General features: G+C 55.7%; 1 protein-coding gene and 1 long non-coding RNA gene across 4 annotated transcripts in view; one reads left to right on the forward strand and one right to left on the reverse strand.

Moving 5' to 3' along the window:
• The window catches only part of KCNQ1 (potassium voltage-gated channel subfamily Q member 1), a 323,097-nt gene that overhangs the window by 126,734 nt on the left and 177,577 nt on the right, over positions 1 to 18,786 (reverse strand). The gene's annotated exons all lie outside the window — the stretch shown is intronic.
• Positions 12,928 to 18,028, forward strand: LOC140612615 (uncharacterized). Its single transcript, XR_012013762.1, has 2 exons — positions 12,928 to 13,048; positions 15,868 to 18,028. It is a non-coding gene; the product is annotated as an uncharacterized lncRNA (long non-coding RNA).

An 18,786-nucleotide genomic window follows, 5' to 3' on the forward strand; every position in this document is an offset into this window, starting at 1 on the left:
CTCCTGTCCTTGAGACGCCCATTTACAGGGAGGAGGACGACGCTGGAGAACACATAAGTGTGTGTGTGTGTGTGTGTGTATGTGGTGTGTGGGGGGGTGGTGATTAATTAAAATCTACAATGGCTACGACTTGTTCTGGAATCTGGGGGAGAAAAAACCATTTCTGTAGCTCTTCCCAACTTAATATAGCTGGAATAATAAAATAAAACAATAAAAACCACAGCGGAAAAGATGACTGGAGCGTTTTTATGGCGAACAGCAGAGGAAGAGCCCAGAAGGCCCGATGGAGCGCGGCGAACAATGTGATTCAGGGAACGCTTCCAGAAGGCGGGAGGAGGAGCGGAATGCAGGTCCGGCTGGCCTGGGGCGCCGGGAGGAGTGGGGGCTCCCCACACTCAATCCACGGAAGCTGCATCTCAGGCAGGGTCCTGGCTGCTCTCGGATCTCATTTCAGAGGCTCATTCATCCCTCCCTAATGTAAAATCCCCAAATGCCAAAAGCTTCATGACGTGGCTAATAGCGCAGGGGGGGGTGTTGGCTGGCTGCCTCCTTGGTGCCCGTGTGTCAAGGGGTGGGGCCTCTGGCTCCCCATCCCTACCAGGATCCCCCAACTCAACCCTGTTTACAGCCAGGGATCTCCCAGGGAGCTGACCTTTGACAAGAGCCTCACGGGGAGGCAGAGGTGGGAATCCTTCTGGGTCCTCCACAGCCTCCTCCCCACATCCAGGCAAGGACTCTCTAAGGGAGAACATGCACACCCCATACCAGGGGGCTGCAGCACAGGAGCTCAGCCCCTCTGGCTTCCTGGCCACAGGGTACAGTGCTCCAGGGCAAAGAGGGCCTCAGGCTGTGGTTGTCATGGAGGAGAGGAGACTCCCACTGCAGGCCCCTTCCTACCCCATCTGCACATTCCAAGAGGAACAGAAGCCCTCAGAGCTCCCTGACCTACCCCCCATCTTATGAGGTAGGGGTGAGGTTCAGAGAGTGTGGCAGCTAAGCCTGTAGAAGTGCCCATAATCTGGCCTGGCACCGTGGGGGAGGCAGGTGGGCAGGGAGCCTTTTCCTCTGCCCCAGAACACCTTAGTGTGACCCCTGAAGGCCCTGCTCTGAGCCTCCCCCCAACCTTGGGGTGCTGCTATCCCCATTCTGGACTGGGTCCCAGCCAGCCGGTAATGATATCGCTGAGGTCAGGCAGCCCAGTTGGACTATATGCTCCCTGTGGTCAGGGAGCTCCAATGTCCATCCATATCACTCCTAGCAGAGGGTCTGGCGCACACAGGTGCTGAATATGTGCAGAGTCCATGGATGAATGAGGAGAAGGAGACATAGAGCTTGAACGAGATGACACATGTGCAGAGCCTCTCCCAGGTTCCCAAAGGACATAAACTATGGCCTCCTTGTACCTGGTCCCCTCCCAGCTTTCTAGGGGGCAGGGAATACAGGGAGTATGCCCCTTTTCCCTAAGGGGAGAGAGGCCCAGTGAGTCTGCGGTATACCAGCTGTCAGTGACCCAATTTGGTCTAAACAGCTTGACCCAGCCCCATCCAAGGATTAGACACAGGTGAGCAGTAACCAGCCCCAGCCACCTGCCTGCCATTGGCTTCAGGCAAGTTCACCAGGAGCCAGTTCTGCCTCCCCTCAAAGGCACCCTCCTCAGAAGCAATGCCAGGACCCTCCCCTCTAGGGCTACAGACGAGATTTGAGACCTTTGAGTTGAAAGGAAATTTGAAAAATCAAGTTCCTTTTGTAAGCTGCCAAAGTCCTGTTTTCCTGGTGGTGAGGCCCTAAGATGCCTCACTCAGCATTAAGGATGATCTCTCGTATCGAGGCTGGGGAGGGGGTAAGAGGGGGCTGTGATAAAACTACTTGTCCAGGAAACAGTTTACTTATTCCTACAGACCTTACTGGGGTTCCCACACCCTGTGCCTAGTCTTGGGGTAATATAGTAGAGTGGGTGATATAGTAGAGCCACCGGGCCTCTGGGAGCCACAGTCTGGGGGGTGGCCACTACACCTGGGGAAGACAAGATATGTGAAGAGGTAAGAGAGCTCCTGGGTGTGAGGGGCACCTTGGGAACCCCCGGGACATGAGGATGCTCCCGGAGATAGGAGGAGAGTATGTGTCCCAGGTGGGAATATGAAGAGACTCTGGCCAGAGCAACACTTTGTGCCCTGCATGAAACTGGGACCATGAAAGATTGCTGGAGCCCAGAGGAAGGGGCTCAGGGCTGGGAGTAGTGTGGAGCCTCTGGGGAGCATGGGTATGGAGACTGGGCAGGATGGACAGCTGCTGGTCACTGCTGCACAAAATCCTATGGCATCAACAAAAGAAACAAACAACAACAACAAAAAGAAGACCTAAACAAGAAGGAAAGGTATCCCATGTTCATGGACCAGAAGACCTCACGTTGTTGAGATGCTGATACTTCCCAAAATGATCTGAAGATTGATTGTAATCCCTCCTAGAATTCCATCTAGTTTCTCTGCAGACATTGGCAAGCTGATCCTAGAGTTCATATGGAAACTCAAGGAACCCAGAACAGCTCATCAATCTTGACAGAAGAACAAAGCTGGAAGACCAACCTGGTTCACCTGGTTTGGCCCAGCCCCAACTGAGGGGATGGACACAGGCAGGCAGCTCACCTGTGAAGGCTGTAGGACTCACACTTCCTGATTTCAAAGCATTACCACAAAGCTACGGTAACCAAGACAGTGTGGCACTGGCAATAGGACAGACATACAGATCAAGGGCATAATAGAACTAAAAGCCCAGGAGTAAACCCTCACATTTGCGGTCAGCTGGTTTCTGACATGGGTTTCAAGATCACTCAGTGGGGAAAAAACAGTCTTTTCAACAAATGGTGCTGGGATAGCTAGATCTCTGTATGCCACAGAATGAAGCCAGACCCCTACCTCACACTCTATACAAAAGTTAACTCTAATGCATCAAAAACTCAGATGCAAGAGCTAACACTATAAAGCTCTCAGAAGAAAATAGGAATAAATCTTTGTGACCTTGGATTTGCACATTGCTACTTATTTACAACACTAAAAACACGAGCCTCAAAAGAAAAAAAGTAGTTTATTTGGACTTTATCAAAGTTAAAAATCACTGTGAGTCAAAAGACACCATTAGGAAAGTGAAAAGACAACTCACAAAATGGGGGAAAATATATACGATGAGGGACTTGTGTCTGGAATATATAAAGAACTCTAATTACTCAGTAATAAAGTGATCAATAAAAATTGGGGAAAGATCTAAATAGACATTTCATAAGGAAGAGATATGGATGGCCAATGAGCACATGAAAAGATGCCCCACATCATTAGCCATCAGGGAAATACAAATCAAAACCATGAGATATTACTTCATACCCTGCAGGGTGCCCAACGTGAAAAAGATCCACAGTAACAGGCATTGGCGAGTATGGGTGGAAATTGGAACCTTCCTATGATGCCAGCAGTAAGGTACGATGGCACAGCCACTGTGGGAAATCGTCGGGTGGTTCCTTACAAAGTTAAACATCAAGTTCCCAATGACCTACCAAGAGCAGTGAAAATATATGTTGGTACAAGTTTGCATCCTCACGTTCATGGCAACATCGTTCATAACAGCTGAAAAATGGAAGCAGCCCAAATATCCATCAACGGATGCAAGGATAAACAAAATGGGCTCCAGCCACACAACGGGATGTTGCCTGGCCATACGAGTGAGCGAAACCCTGACATCTGTTGCACAAGGATGGACCTGGAGGACATGATGATAAGTGAAGAAGCAGTCAAGAAAGGCCACGTAGTGTGTGATTCTCTACGAATGTCCAGAACAGGCAAATCCTCACAGCCGGGAAGCAGATTTGTGGCTGCCTGGGCTTGGGATGTGGGAGGCGGGAGTGGAGAGCACTTGCTACTGGGGATGGGGTTTCTTTTAGGGGTGCTGAAAATGTTCTGGAACTACACAGTGCTGACGGTTGCACAACTCTGAGTATCCTAAAAACCATCAAATCGTACACTTTCAATGGGTGAATTGTATGGAATGCGAGTGATTGCTGAATAAAGCCAGTACGGAAACAAAAATAATAATAATAAAAAAAAACAACACAAAACAAACAGCCTCCACAGCACCCCAGTAGGCCCCCAGGCAGCCCCCAACTCTGAGCGAGGCCCCCGCTGGCCCAGACGGCTGAGTTCCTACCCATGTCCTGCTACGCAGTCCCCAGGTTGGACATTTCTCATGGTGAAGGCCCAGGAACAGGGAGCCAGAAGTCCTGTGCAGCTGGGGTGGGGGGGGCCTGGAAGCTGTGCAGCAGAGATGGAGGCTCCCACGCTCCAGAGCCAAGCTGACGTGACTAAAGCTAAACAGACCCCATGCCACGACGGGGTTACAGCTAATTCTGTGCAGCGCGCTGAGCCCCTCACCAGCGATGGCAGCCGTGGGGAGGGGCGGTGGGGCAGGCAGCCCCAAAGGTAATTTGCACACGGAGTTTATAAGGCCCCTCAGCTCTTTTAAACATATGCTTCTCTGATTATAAACAGCTGATGGCTCACAAGATTCAGATTTTCCAGCAAGGCTTCCAAAAAAAGATTACACTCCAAGCAGAGAAAGGTGACGGGGTGCTTTGCTGTGGACATAAATCCAACCACGTTCTCCAGCAGCTGGAGCCGCCCCTGCTGCCAGGCTTGGAGCATGTCACATCTGTAAAATGTTTGCTGCCATCGACATGTCCTGAGGAGGACTCTGGCTCAGCCACGGTCCTGGGGAGGGAAGAGGGTGAAGGAGACCGAGCCCCCCATCCGAGACCGAAAGCCCTGTCTCCTTGGAGCTAAGGCTGCATAAAGCCCTCACCTCTCACATGTAGACCTGGGTAGAGGGCTAAGGCTTCAGGCTGCTGCCTGTCCGGTGCACTGGCCTCCTTATGGAGTGCCACCTGGGCCTATGCTGACTCCATGTCTGAGCACCCCACTCTCCCCAGGGATGTGGGGTACCAAGAAAGAGGAGGGGCATGAGCGGATTAGAAATGCTGAAATGTAACCTTGAGTCACCACCTTGCCCAGTGCAGTGTGGCCAAGCTGGTGGCCGGGGGTCAGGCTGCAACACCCCAGAAAGGAAGAGATTCTGCTGAGAAAGTGTTCAAGGCCAGTCTGATATGTAGCTGCTGCTGAGTGAGTCTGGGTGAGGCAGTTGTCCTCTTCCTGCAGAGGAGATGCTCTGAGGTGTCCCCAGCTACCTGATAAAGGAGGCCATGTTCAAGTGGGACAATTAATGAGCAAGTGGTTCCTGTTTGTTTGTTTGTCTGCTCAGGGAGTTTTGAGGGGCAGAGGTACCACCCTGGGGGGTCTGGCACCTGGGGGCCTGGGGACTGCCCACGCCTCCTCCCACACTGGGTATCCAGAGGAGCTCCAGGGAAGACAGGGCAGTGCATGTGGGATCAACATCCATGCCTTGGGGTCCCCATTGCTATGGGGCTTAGGTAAAACAGTCCATGCCCTCCCCACGTGGAGTCCCCAGTGCCACCGTCCACCCACAGGGTATCCTGCTGTCAACCCTCACGGGTCTGCTCCTCTTTCACTGTGGCTAACCCATGAGAGGGCTCCACCATGCTCCCAGGAACAGAAAACAAACTGGGATAGAGCTGGCTGCCTGAAGCCTCCCCAACACACACACCACTGGGCCCTTGTCACGAAGAACCATCAGTGCGGGGCAGGCATGAAGATGTTCAAGGTCAGTCCATGGGCCCACAGGTCACAATGGCACCTGTGTGAAGCCAGAGAATCCATGTGCAGGTCCTACTACCAGCCCCCAAGGGCAGGGTGCCAGGAGAAGGGGAGGGAAGGGAGAGTCACCACTACTGGGGATAGTGCCTGCCTGCCCTGGGTGTGTGCCCTGCCAGGCATGCTGGGGAGCAGAACCCTGGGGGCCCACTCAGAGACAGATGAGAATGCACCCTAGCAACCAAGCCCCTTCCCGGATGCCTGGGAGGCTCCTTGGTGGTGCGGGGTCATTGGTCACCAGCCTCAGGAGAGATAGGCATTGCCTTTCATCCTACCCATGAGCTAAAGAACTGGATTTGGATGTTCTCTAGGGAAGAAAAAATCACTTATTACAGGTGCCGGATCACGTTCTAGCTATTACCTTCTCTCAACCGTGAGCACATTGTCACAAAGTCGCCCTTCTGCTCAAACCCCAGCCCCTACCTGTTTCCCAGAGACTGCCCACTGAGTCACAAACACTCATCTCACGGGCACCCCAGGTTAATGGCCACTGGCCTGGAGGACAGAATTCAGATCCTGACAAAACAGAAATGTGGCTTTACGCCTGGAGCAGATGCTTTTTGGCTGTAGCACCCTCTCTCCCGTGCCCAGATGCCATTCACACTGGCAAAAGCTGACAGGTGGGCCAAGCCCTCTTCGCTGCCCCTGGGAGGATGGTTGTAACAGCTAGTTACGGCCATCCTTGGAACAAACTGCCCAACAACTTCCCAGCTTCAAGCAATGATCTGAGGGTGGTTCTGGCTTAGGGTCTCTTGGGAGGCTGAAGTCAGGACTGGCCAGGGCTGTGGCCACCTGATGGCTTGGGTGGGACTGGAGGACCCACACTGATGGCACGCTCACGAGGCCATCGGTGGGAGGCCTCGGTCTCCACTGAGCTGCTTGGGTGTCCTCACAATATGGTGGCTGGCTTCTTCCCACGTCAGGGATCCCAGGGGGAGAGTGAGGAGGAAGTTCCCTTGCCTTTTGTGACTCAGTTTTGGAAGGCACACTCAGACGTTGCCACCATATTCTATTTATCAGAAGCAAATCACTAAGTCCAAAAAAAATCAAGGGGAGGGAATTAAGCTCCATCTTTTGAAGAAGGCATCTCAAAGGCCTCATGGACAGATCTAAAACCACATGGCCACGTGGTACCCCAAACCAATGGCCCTATCTCCTCATTCTTGTTTTTGCTGTCCAAGTTGATGGGAGCAGTCTCATTCGGTTCCCCCAAAACCTCTCATTGTCAACCATTTTGTGCCCACTGCTCCCTGAAGGCCTGGCGGTTTCCACTGGAGGAGCCGTGCCCTCTACAGGCACAGAGCCATGTATATATGGGTTCTCTGTAGTATTTGTTCTTACTGTCAATCTCAGATGAGGGCCTTCTGACATTTAAAAACAACCTACAACCCTCAGGGCAACCGGGATGGGGCTTCCTATCAATGCTTTGGCCAGAACTTCAGGGATAATAGAAAATTCTTTCTGGGCTGATCCTGGCAGTGCCAATGTCCTCAAAGGCCTGGGCCCATCCAGCCCCCAGGGCCAGGGAGGTTGTCGTTGAGTGGCAGCTGTGCCAAAGGCCGGCCTGGGCAGGAAGTGGGGGACAGGAAGGCCCCAGGGGGCTGTGCAGTGGGAAGAGTTGCCTCTGGAAGGTGATGGTAGAAAAGACTCTTTAGGCAATGGGTCTGGCAGGGCCTAGCTCTTTACTTTCCCACCCCTCAAGCCTGGCATCTGACCAGGCCCCAAGCAGGTGCTCAGGAGACAGCTGCTGAGTTAACCCGCATCGAAGCGGGGGCTCTGGGAGAATCAGGGTTGGCTAATCAAGGCTTGGCTGTACAACGCCGAAACATACACACACAGCACAGCTGCCCTCTCGGTGGGAAGCGGCCCACACCCCACGCTGCCACTCATCAGGGCAGCCTGGTCTTGAGACCCCCACCTGTCTGGCCTCGTGTTATTGCAGACCCCAGTACAGGAGAGCAGATCTGCTCCTGGGAGAGAGCCACGGCGGACCCTAACATGGCATAGCTGTCTAATGGTGCACCCCCGAAATTCCCTTGCCAGGTTGCTCTCCAAGAAGGGGTACTGTGGGGGCCCGTGCTTGTCCTGGAGCTGGGACCATCCCAGGGAGACAGAACCCACATCGATCACACACCTTGCTCTGTGCCCTAGGCCACTAACACAGGGAACGGCGCCCTGACAAGCCATGCCCGCGGAGCAACGATGCCCCATAGCTGTGCCGCTATCACCATAGCGGAGCAGAGGGGCGGGTGCTGACTCATGTACACAGGCTTATTAATATCCAGCTTGCCCACCTGACTCTCACCTTCCTTCCACATGCTCCTAGGGGCCACCTGAAGCCCTCCTTGCCCTCAGCCACAGAGTGCTGCCAAAGCCACCTCCTGTGGGAACCCCGCCTGGCTGCTTCTTACCCCTCCAGGGGGCACCACCTTCCTCCAGGCCTCCTGCCTCTCTCAATGGGGTAATGGCAGGTCTCCCCACAAGGCAAGACCCCCTTGGCTCCCCCTCTCATCCCCACTCCTCAATTCTCTCTCCATTCAGCAGCCAGAGTGGTCTTTCTAGAAAGGAAACCTGACGCTCACCATGACACTCCCCAAACCTCCCAGAGATACCTCCCTGTGCTAGGTCTCTTCCATGGCCTTTGAAACCCAGAACGTCCTGGAGTCTGCTTATCCTCACTGGAGCATGGGATGAGCACAAGGCAGGGAGACCGGAAGACAAGCGCTCTGAGTGGGGATGGAAGGGCGTGCCACCTGTGGGTACAAGGCAGATCTTGGGGGTAGAAGGTGGGACACATGTGTCAGGGCTGAGTAAGGGCGGGGCATCATCCACAGGCCAACATACCCAAAAGTGTTGGGCCAAGGGGCACGAGGCTCATGGAGGCCTCAAAAGGAGGAAGTTTCTGGAATGAGGATGTGGGAAGCCAGGCCAGCAGAGATATTGACCAGTGAAGAAGCTGCTGGATGGAGGGTCATGGGGGTCACAGAGACCTCATCCAGGACAGTTGCAGTGGTGTGTGTGCAAACATGTATGCTTGTGTGTACAAATCTGCTCTGGGGACACCAAGCAGGGGCCACCGGTTCTGGGGGACGTGGACATGGTGGCTATTGAGTGCATGGGCTGTCCTTAAGAGCAAGCTTCTCAGGTGCCCTGGGCTCCTCACCCCCTCCATGTTCCAGTCCACATCGGAGAGCAGCTCAGGGCAAGGATCTTTCCTGGGAAGATGGTGCTGGGGCGGCCACGTGGCCTTGGGCCTCTCTGCTTCAGAGGGAAGCAGCTCTCTGGGAACCTGGCTGAGCCTGAAGCTGGTTCCACCCTGAGACTCCGGGGGTGGGAGAGCCGTGGAAGGAGTGGGGGGTGAGCCACGGTCCAGGGAAACGCAGGGCCGGGGCCTGCCATGTCCTGCCGCTCGGGTGAGGGGCTCCCACCCGCTCCTTCCCCCCTGCCTCGCCCTGTGGGAGGAGGGCTGGTGTTTCCCCCCTGGGACGCCCGGGGCTCTGGGCCCCATCTGCACTTCTGTGCTGGCAAATGCGGGAGAATTAGCTCAGCGACTTCCTCTCCTAATCCCCCACCCCCATTCTAAATACCTCGGAATCAAGAGAAAAGCCGAGTGGACGTTTTGAGCCTAATTCTCTTCAGCTGTGTGTGCGTGTATGCGTGCGCACACTCGGGTGCAGAGGCCTGTGGGGAAACCTTTTGAACCCCGAATATCAGCGCTGGAGGGAGTGCAAGGAACGTTAGGTCAGCCCCCACCACGTACGGATGAGACAAACCAGATGCCCTCTGTCACACGGGAAGCGGAGGTGGAGGCCACCAGGTGCCCGGGCTCTCTGCCCGGCACCCGCCCCGCAGTCCCCGAGCCACGTCCCCAGCTTCCAGGACCTGAGAGCCCCCAGGCCAGCCCAAGCTTGGGAGGGACTCCCCCCCAGCACAACCCAGGCCAGAGCTGGCCACGCCCGCCACCCCCTCCTGAATTCCCATGTGCCAAAGCCAGCTCTGGGCCCCCCTCCCAGCACGCCTGGCAGCCCCCATCTCCCCCAGACTGGCCTGGGGGCCGCCCAGCCTTACATACTTCTCCAGCCAATTCCCACATGTCTCTTGTCTCCTGACGAGACAACAAACCCCTCTCAGTCTCAGAATGTTTTCCTCTGTGTCTCCCCCAAAGGACTAGAGCAGAGGAGGGAGGCTGGTGTGGGCACACAACAGGTGCGCTGGAGCTGGCAGGCAGCAGGAGCTGATTGACGGCGCCCCATGTGCAGCGAGGGGGTGAGGGCTGAGGACGGGCCCGCACGTGACTCGGAACCATCTTCCCTGACCACTGTGTCAAAATTGACAGCAGCAGGCTCCTTGGCCTGGCTCGAAGCACGGCTCCAAGAACACGGTCCCAAGATGTGGTGCCCATGGACTTTCTCCATGAGGGGGTCTCTTAGGAGAAGATCCAAGTGTTCAGGATCTCAGGGTCTGAGGCTAGAGGGTTCAGTGGGGCAAGTACAGCTGCCAGAGAACACGTACGAATGAATCTGTCTGCTCAGGAGGTATGCCCCCACCCAATCACATAGCTAGAACCCCAATTTTGTTCAGATCAGCTCAACTCCATTTGCACGATTAAAAAATCATTTTTAAAGATGAAATCTCAACCAACACTGTCACTCTTTTAAAGGGGGACCACCATTTTAAGAGGACCAGCTGTAGGTGGCTTTTCATCCCATGCTCAATATTCTTGGATTACAGACAAAACCAAAACAAAAAAGTTGAGGAGAAGCTGTGAGTAAAGACTGGAAAAGTCAACTATTGGAAATAAGATGCAGTTCACAGGAACAGCCTAGGCATCTGTATGTTCTGACAAAGAAGAAGGTCTAGAGCACTTTGAAAACTTCTTGTCTGTCTTTCCTACTGGAATATAAACCCCACAGAGGCGGGAAATCTGTGAAATCACTCTGAGGACCTGGGGCTCCCCCTCCCCTGGCATCCCTGGGGAGGTGGAAATGGACACACCTGGAGGCTATCCAGGGAAGGGTCTTCGCCTCCCACAGGAGGGTGCAGGAGGCCATGGGAGGCAGAGGTTGGAGCTTTATCCCACCGGCTCACAGCAGCAAGAACCAGGGCAGTGCCTGAGGCCACGTTTGGCCTCTTGTTCCAGCACAGCATTCCCTCTCACTCTTGTCTCAACAGCTCCACTAGGGCTGGCAGCATCACTTCCACTTTCCAGGTAGGAATCCCAGTGTTGCACAGTGTGGGCCAGGACTTCAATCCCTCCCTGTCATTCTCCACCAGGGCAGAGGGTCACAGTGGTCACCCTGTGGAAGTAGGGAGAGGGAGGCTGAGCACGCAGAGGTGGTAGGAAGGTGGTGGGACCCTATGTGAGCTGAGGCTCCAAGCCCCTGGAGCATGCTCTGTTGTCCCATCAGACTTCACTTAACAAAACACAAGTTCAAAGATAAAATTATTAAGAATTTCAAGATGGTGACAGCAAAGCATCAAAACCCTGTGTGTGGGGCAGGGCCCCATGTGATGTTCCTGGTCACAATCTGCCTCTGGGATAGGCAGATGCCCAGAAACACCCATCCAGGTGGTGAGGCCTGGCTGGCCCTCTGTCAACTGTACCAACCGAGGCTAGCTGCACCGCCTTTCCCAGGGGCTGGTCAGGGGACAGAGAGGTGACCAATTTGGCACTGCTTGTGGAGGTCAGAAAGCAAGCTGTTGATGTGTAAAAAGACAACACCATTTCTCCCTTCTCCTCCGGGCTGAACCACAAAGAAAAAACTGACTCAGTCACCCTTGGAGAAATTCCTGGCTCTTTTTGTAGACAAATATTTCAGGCAAAAGCAGTTGAGATGAATGGTCTCATTGCTTGCTTTGGGTGCGGGGATGGCTGCTTGCTTGGCTGGCTCCAACTTCCCCCTTCCTCCCTTGAAGTCAACCCCTGGTTGGGGGAGAGCGAGGGTAACAACTTCTGAGAAAATACTGAGAGTTCACAGAAAGTCTAAACTGCCCTAGATTTGCTGGTAAAACCTCAGTGGAGTGAGAGCCCCTTGAGGACAGACTTCCTGATGGCTGTTCACTGTAGACTGTCTCTGCTTAGGTCACTGCTACAAGGAGCTCAGGAGGAGCTCAGCAGATGTATGGGGAGGATGGTTGGATGGATGGATGGATGGATGGATGGATGGATGAACAGATGATCAGATGGGTGGATGGATAGACAGGTGTTTGGATGGGTGGTTGGGTCAGTAGATGGATGGGTGGGTGGGTGGATGGTTGGGTGATTGGGTGGATGGATGATTGGATGGGCAGTTGGGTGGGTGGGTGGATTGATGGTTGAGTGAGCAAACGGACAGATAGGTGGGTGGGTGGATGTATGGATGGTTGGATGGGTGAGAAGGTGGGTGTGTGGGTGGATGGATGGGTGGGTGGGTGGAGGGATGGCTGGGTGGTAAATGTGCCCATGGGTGGGTGGGTGGGTGGCTGGACAGTAGGGAAGCCAGTGGACCCAGCCTCCAGGCACAGGCACATCCTAAGTTGGAGATTACACCCAGAATTGTAGCCGCCCGGGAGGGAAGCTGAGCACCCGGGTCACCTCCTTCGGGGTACCCTGGGCAGGTCCTCTCCTTCAAGGGCCCGCCTGTCGGTCTGGGCGCCCCCTCCCCCGTCACAAGGTCTCCCGAAGAGTCAACCACAGGACGTCCTCGGCAGAGCCCCCGAGGGCAGCACGGACGCCCCTCGCAGGCCCCCAGGAGGGGCGGAGGCCGCTGCCTGCCTCCGTGGACCGTGGGGCAAGGGTCTACCGCAGGCCGGCTGCGTGCTGAGCGCCGAGAGCGTCCCGCGGGGCCCCCGGCGGGTGTGGACGTGCGGAGGTGACCGGATGGGGTGGCGGTGGGGGTGGGGGTGGACACTGCGCCGCGAGCCAGGGCGGGGTGGGGTGCGGCACGTGGCATTCCAGGGGCCCCGCCAATCCCAGCCCCGGTGGCATCGGGCCTGGCCCCTGTTGGCCAATGGCAGAGCGCGGTACACTGCTCTCCGGGCCCAGCCAATCCGCGCGGCGGCACGCGGCAACCCACCCCGCGGGCCCGACCAATCGGCGCCCGGGCGGCCGCCACGTCAGCCGGGGTCCGGGCGCGGCCGAAGGCTTTCGGCAGACCGTCGCCCCGCGGCTCAGTCGGCGCTGCGCTCTCGGCGAGGCGGACCTGCCGGCGGGCTGTCCCCACGGCCGCACCCTGCGCCCTTCCTCGGCCGCGCCGTCCTCCGGCCGCCCGACGCCGAGACCCCGCGCTGCGGCCACCGAGGTGAGCTCCGCGTCCGGCGGGCGGGGGTGCGGGGTGCGGGCGGGGTGCGGGGTGCGGGATGCGGGATGCGGGCGGGGGTGCGGGCGGGGTCCTCCGAGCCCGGAGTCGGCCCGGCGGCCCCGCGTCGGCGCCCCGCGTCCGGGTCCAGCTCCGCATCTGGAGTCCGCCTCACGGCCCTGCACCGCGGATCCGAATCCGGGGGTCGGGTTCCGCGCCTGGAGTCCGCCTCGTGGTTCTGAGTCCGGGTCGGATTCCGTGCCTGGAGTCCGCCCCGCGGGCCTGCATCGTGGTTCCAAGTCCGGGTCCGGTCCGGGTCCGCACCGCAGTCCGCCTCGCGGTCCAGCCCGCGGCTCAGTCGGGGTCGGAGCCGGGATCCGGAGTCCGCCTCGCGGTCCAGCGTCGTGGATCCGAGTCGTGGATCGGAGCCGGGGTCCGGAGTCCGCCTCGCGGTCCAGCCTCGCGGTTCTGAGCTGGGGGTCGGGGCCGGAGCCCGAGTCCGCCCCCGCCCCCGCCCCCGCCCCGCGGTCCAGCCCCGCGGTCCAGCCCCGCGGTCCCGATTCCGGGGTCGGAGCCGCCCCGGGGATGTCTCCGGGGGTCGGGTTCCGCGTCCGCCTGGGATCCGAGCCTGGGTCCCGTGTTCTGACGCTCGGGGCTCCACGGTGGGGTCAAGGCGGGCTGTGGGAGCCAAGACGGGAGTCCTGAGTTGGAGGGGAGAGTCCACGTGGCGGCTCCGAGTCCAGGGTCCGAGTCGGGTCCGAGGCTGCGCGTGAAGGCCGCCTCCCTGCCTACGTGGCACATTCCAGGGTTGGCGGCACATTCCAGGGTTGGCCACTGGGGGCGGGATCAGTCGGGATCCCGGGTCTCGGTGGGGGCTCTGAGTCCAGGGTCCCAATCAGGGTCTGAGTCTGCGTGTGAAGCCCACCTCCCTGCCTACGTGGCACATTCCAGGGTTGGCCACTGGGGGCGGGATCAGTCGGGATCCCGGGTCTGTGTTGGGGTTGAGTCCAGGGTCCCAGACAAGGATCTGAGGCTGCATGCAAAGTCCACCTCCCTGTCTACGTGGCAGACTCCAGGGTTGGCCAGTGGGGGTGGGATCAGAATCAGGATCCCGGGTCTCAGTGCGGGTTCTGAGTCCAGGGTCCCCATCAGGGGTCTGAATCTGCATGGGAAGTCCACCTCCCTGCCTACGTGGCACATTCCAGGGTTGGCGGCGGATTCCAGGGTTGGCCATCTGAGTGCGGGATCAGAGTCGGGATACTGGGTCTCAGTAGGGGTTCTGAGTCCAGGGTCCCCATCAGGGGTCTGAGTCTGCGTGTAAAGTCCACCTCCCTGTCTACGTGGCAGATTCCAGGGTTGGCCACTGGGGGCGGGATCAGTCGGGATCCCGGGTCTGTGTTGGGGTTTTGAGTCCAGGGTCCCAATCAGGGATCTGAGGCTGCATGCGAAGTCCACCTCCCTGTCTACGTGGCACATTCCAGGGTTGACCACTGGGGGCAGAATCAGAGTCAGGATCCCGGGTCTGTGTTGGGGTTTTGAGTCCAGGGTCCCAATCAGGGATTGGAGTCTGCATGCGAAGTCCACCTCCCTGTCTACGTGGCACATTCCAGGGTTGGCCACTGGGGGCGGGATCAGTCGGGATCCCGGGTCTGTGTTGAATTTTTGAGTCCAGGGTCCCAGTCAAGGATCTGAGTCTGCGTGTGAAGTCCACCTCCCTGCCTACGTGGCACAGTCCAGGGTTGGCCACTGGGGGCGCAATCAGCGTCGGGATCCTGGGTCTCTGTTGGAGTTTTGAGTCCAGGGTCCTAAGCAGGGATCTGAGGCTGCATGTGAAGTCCACCTCCCTGTCTGTGTGGCACATTCCAGGGTTGGCCATCTGAGGGCGGGATCAGAGTCGGGATTCTGGGTCTCAGTGGGGGTTTTGAGTCCAGGGTCCCAGTCAAGGATCTGAGGTTGCATGTGAAGTCCATCTCCCCGTCTACGTGGCAGATTCCAGGGTTGGCCACTGGGGGCGGAATCAGAGTCGGGATCCTGGGTCTCAGTGCGGGTTCTGAGTCCAGGGTCCCAATCAGGGATCTGAGTCTGCGTGTGAAGTCTACCTCCCTGCCTGCGTGGCACATTCCAGGGTTGGCCATCTGAGGGCGGGATCAGAGTCAGATCCTGGGTTTGGGATTTTGAGTCCAGGGTCCTAATCAGGGATCTGAGTCTGCGTGTGAAGTCTACCTCCCTGCCTACGTGGCACATTCCAGGGTTGGCCACTGGGGGCGGAATCAGTCGGGATCCCAGGTCTGTGTTGGGGTTGAGTCCAGGGTTGGGGGTGCAGGTGGGGGATCGATAGCCCAAGTTAGAATCGGAGTTTGAAGTAGGGGGTCCTAGGTGGGGTTGGAGCTGGAGTGGTGCTTCTGAGTCAGAATCAGAGACCGCATGTGGAAGGTGTCTGGTTCTGAGTCAGGTCTGGGTGGGGGATCTGACTTGGGGTTTTGGGGATTCTGAGTTGGAGATTGGAGTTGGGGTTAGGGGTCTGAGTTGGAGGTCACAGTCCAAAATTGAAGCCCAAGTTTTTAGTCGGGATGGGGCGTCTGAGTCACAGGTCCGCTGGGAGTTGGGATTTGGAATCATGAGTCTGGGTAGGGGAGGGAGTAGGGAATAGAATTCTTGGTCATGTCTGGGATTGGAATTGAGGATTGGAGTCACAGGTCTCAGGCTGGACAGGAGCAGGGGACAGCCTGCAAGTTCAGCTCCCCCCACCCCAAATCATGTGTTCCTTGGGCACATCACATTGCCTTTTCTGTAAAATGGGAATGAGTGCCTTCTTCCCACAGGACGGTTCTGGTTATGAGAGGGATGAATTCGTCCCCATGGAATAGCTCTGTCCTAGCCCGAGAGTCACAGAACACGGAAACGCTGCTAGAACGGTAATGTCTGAATTTTAGGTGCGTTTGCCAGTCCCTCTGTTTGCTGCGGGGGCCCGTGCTGGGCCTCGAGCTCCCAGGGGGGAACTTCTCTGTTCTGTTCTCTGCTGCCTGCCCCACACCCAGCCGAGAGCCTGATACACAGCCTTGCCTGGGCAATACTTGCTGAAGGAACGCAGGCAGGCAGGATTAACCAGATTTCTATGGTGTCTCAAATGATCCATCTCTGCACCTGTTTTCCAGATACTCACTGGGAGAAAAATTTAAGGATTGGGTTGCTTGATTACAATTCTATTTTAATGTGTTTCCAAACATGCTAAAGAGAAAAGTAGGCCTGTTTCAGGATTTATGCTCCAGCTAGAGGGATCTTTTTAAATTGGGAATCAGAGCATGTCCAAATTCAAATAAGGAGAGCACAAGAAAATTATGAACTAGTTCCCTTATGAATGCTGAGGTCCCATGTACACCATTAGCTAACCGAATCCAACAGTGTATTAAACAGCTCTTCAACAAGTGGTATTTCTCGTAGGAATGCAAAGATGATCCAATATCAGAAACTCTATCCATGTAATTCACCACATTAAGAGTCCAGAGGAGAAAAACCATATGGTTTTCTCAATAGAGACAGAAAAATTATGATATAGTTTAAGGCCTATGCATGATTTTAGGGTGGGGGGATACCAGTTAGCCAGCCAGGACGAGAAGAGTACGGCCTGGACGCGATACAAGCTCTGTACCAACACTTGACTCTTCAGCAAACTCGATAGAGAAGCCCAGAGTGTATCCTTTCAGATAAGAAGTAGGCATAGGGGCCCATCACAGGTCACAGGCGTCCCCTCACACAAGGAAAGGGGATAGACCCGAAGGAGAGGGGGTGGGGGGTGGGGGTGCAGGGGGGAACGCCTGTCCTGGGAAGTATTGCCCGTGTTGGGCTTCTCAGACAAAATACAGAGGTCCCCAGAGAACTTTTGTTAACATGGGCTGGATCTGTTGGTAGTCAGTTACCTTCTTGGAAGTTAAAACTGAGAAACATTTAAAACCAAACCCAGGGCCGTACAGCACAGATTCCAGCAGGGTCACGCTTCCTTTGGAAAACTCTAACTCTGTGAGAGTGAGAGCAGAACAGGCAAATAATATCTGAGTATTACGATGAAAGTGGTTTTGACCTTGTGCGAAAGGGCCTCCGGGGCTCTCTGGGGTCCTCAAACCACACTCTGAAAACTGCTGAGCTGCGTGAAAAACAGAGTCAACTTTCAGAATGGAAAAGAGACTTGAGCAAAGGTTTTGGATAGAAGATCGATGCGTCCCGCCCCCCCGCGCCCCCCCCCCCCCCCAGCACTTCGGCCAGTAGTGAGTGAGCAGCAGGACAGAAGTTAAAGTAGTAACAGTAACATTCAGGTCTAGGAATGAACAAAGAAGACTTTTACGGAGAAAATTTTAAAATTCTACAGAAGGACTTAAAGGAAGATCTTTTGATATGGAGAGACCTTCCATTCTCTTGGATGCGGCAGCTTAGCATGAGAAAGCAGGCAGGTTTGTCCAAATCTGTAAGTTTAGTACAACTCTGCTTAAACTTCCAGTGGGAGTTTTTGAGGAACTTGACAAACATATTCTAAAATGTATGTGAAAGGAAAAGATCTGCAAACACCAAGTACACTTTGAAAAGGGAGAACAGAGGCGGCCTTGTACCAGCAGATCCCGGGGCCCACTCCAAGCCTCAGTAACAGGAGCGGCGGGGGGCGCTGGCCCAGGACAGACTCGAGAGGCAGGCTCGCTCCTGGAGGAAGGTGGCCCCAGACGGAGGTGGCGCCGCATGTCTGTGGGGACCACGCAGAGGACGATCGGGGGGAAGTTCGCCCTGAGCGGAGAACTCGGAATGTGGACTCCTACCTGACCCCCTAGAAAGAGCTGATGCCTGTTTACTAGGAACTAGGAGCGTGCCGGAGAGAATAACCTCATGGCCCTGGGGGGCGGGGGGCATCGGCCTCACACGCGGATCCGGAAAGCACAGACCTCGGGACCTGAAGTTATGGACTTGAATACGTGCAAATAAAGTATTTCTGTTAAATCACTCCATTGTGGTGAACGTCAAAACTATTTTTGTCACGCCTCTGAGACGTGACTTGCTGTTTTCACTCTTGCTCGTGTGGCTTTGCCCAGGTTACAGATGACAAATGACACAATATTTGAAACAAAGCTGAGAACAATAGCCAAAATACACTAGAACACTCTGCAAACCAATGAGAAGAAGATAGGAAGCCCAAAAGAACAGTGGGCCAGTGATAGGAAGTGGCAGTTTGCAGGGTGGGGCCGGGGGACTGTGGATAACAACCCTATAGAAAGATACTCAGGCTCCCTAGGAATAAAAAATGCAGATGAAAGCAAGGGGCATTCTTCATCAGAGAAGAATTAGAAAGTAGGATCATGCCAAGTGTTGGCAGAAATGCAGGAAACAAGCCTCCCTGTGTGCTGCAGGTGGGCATGTTAGACAGGCACAGACATTCTGGAGAGCCTTCCAGCACTTCTTCCTCAAATAAAATATTTAATACCTGCAGCCCAGCAGTTTCCCTCCTGGGTAAACAGCTAGAGCAGCCCTCAGCAGAACAACGAGGGGCTGTGTGTGTGCAAGCTCAGTGCAGCCCTGCCCGTGGGGGTGGGGAGTTGGAACCCGGCACTGTGGTTAGGAGTAAGGACTAGATGTACACTTCACAAACTGGAGACATGCGCAAACACGGCGCTGAGTGGCACCGACGCCAAACAGAACGAGGGCCTCAGTACGCGGCTCTGTACTTAAATTAAAATGACACACCACCCAGACATGCTAGCAGA

The sequence above is a fragment of the Canis lupus genome, chromosome 21 (genome assembly GCF_048164855.1).
Source record: "Canis lupus baileyi chromosome 21, mCanLup2.hap1, whole genome shotgun sequence".
Classification (NCBI taxonomy): Eukaryota; Metazoa; Chordata; class Mammalia; order Carnivora; family Canidae; genus Canis; species Canis lupus.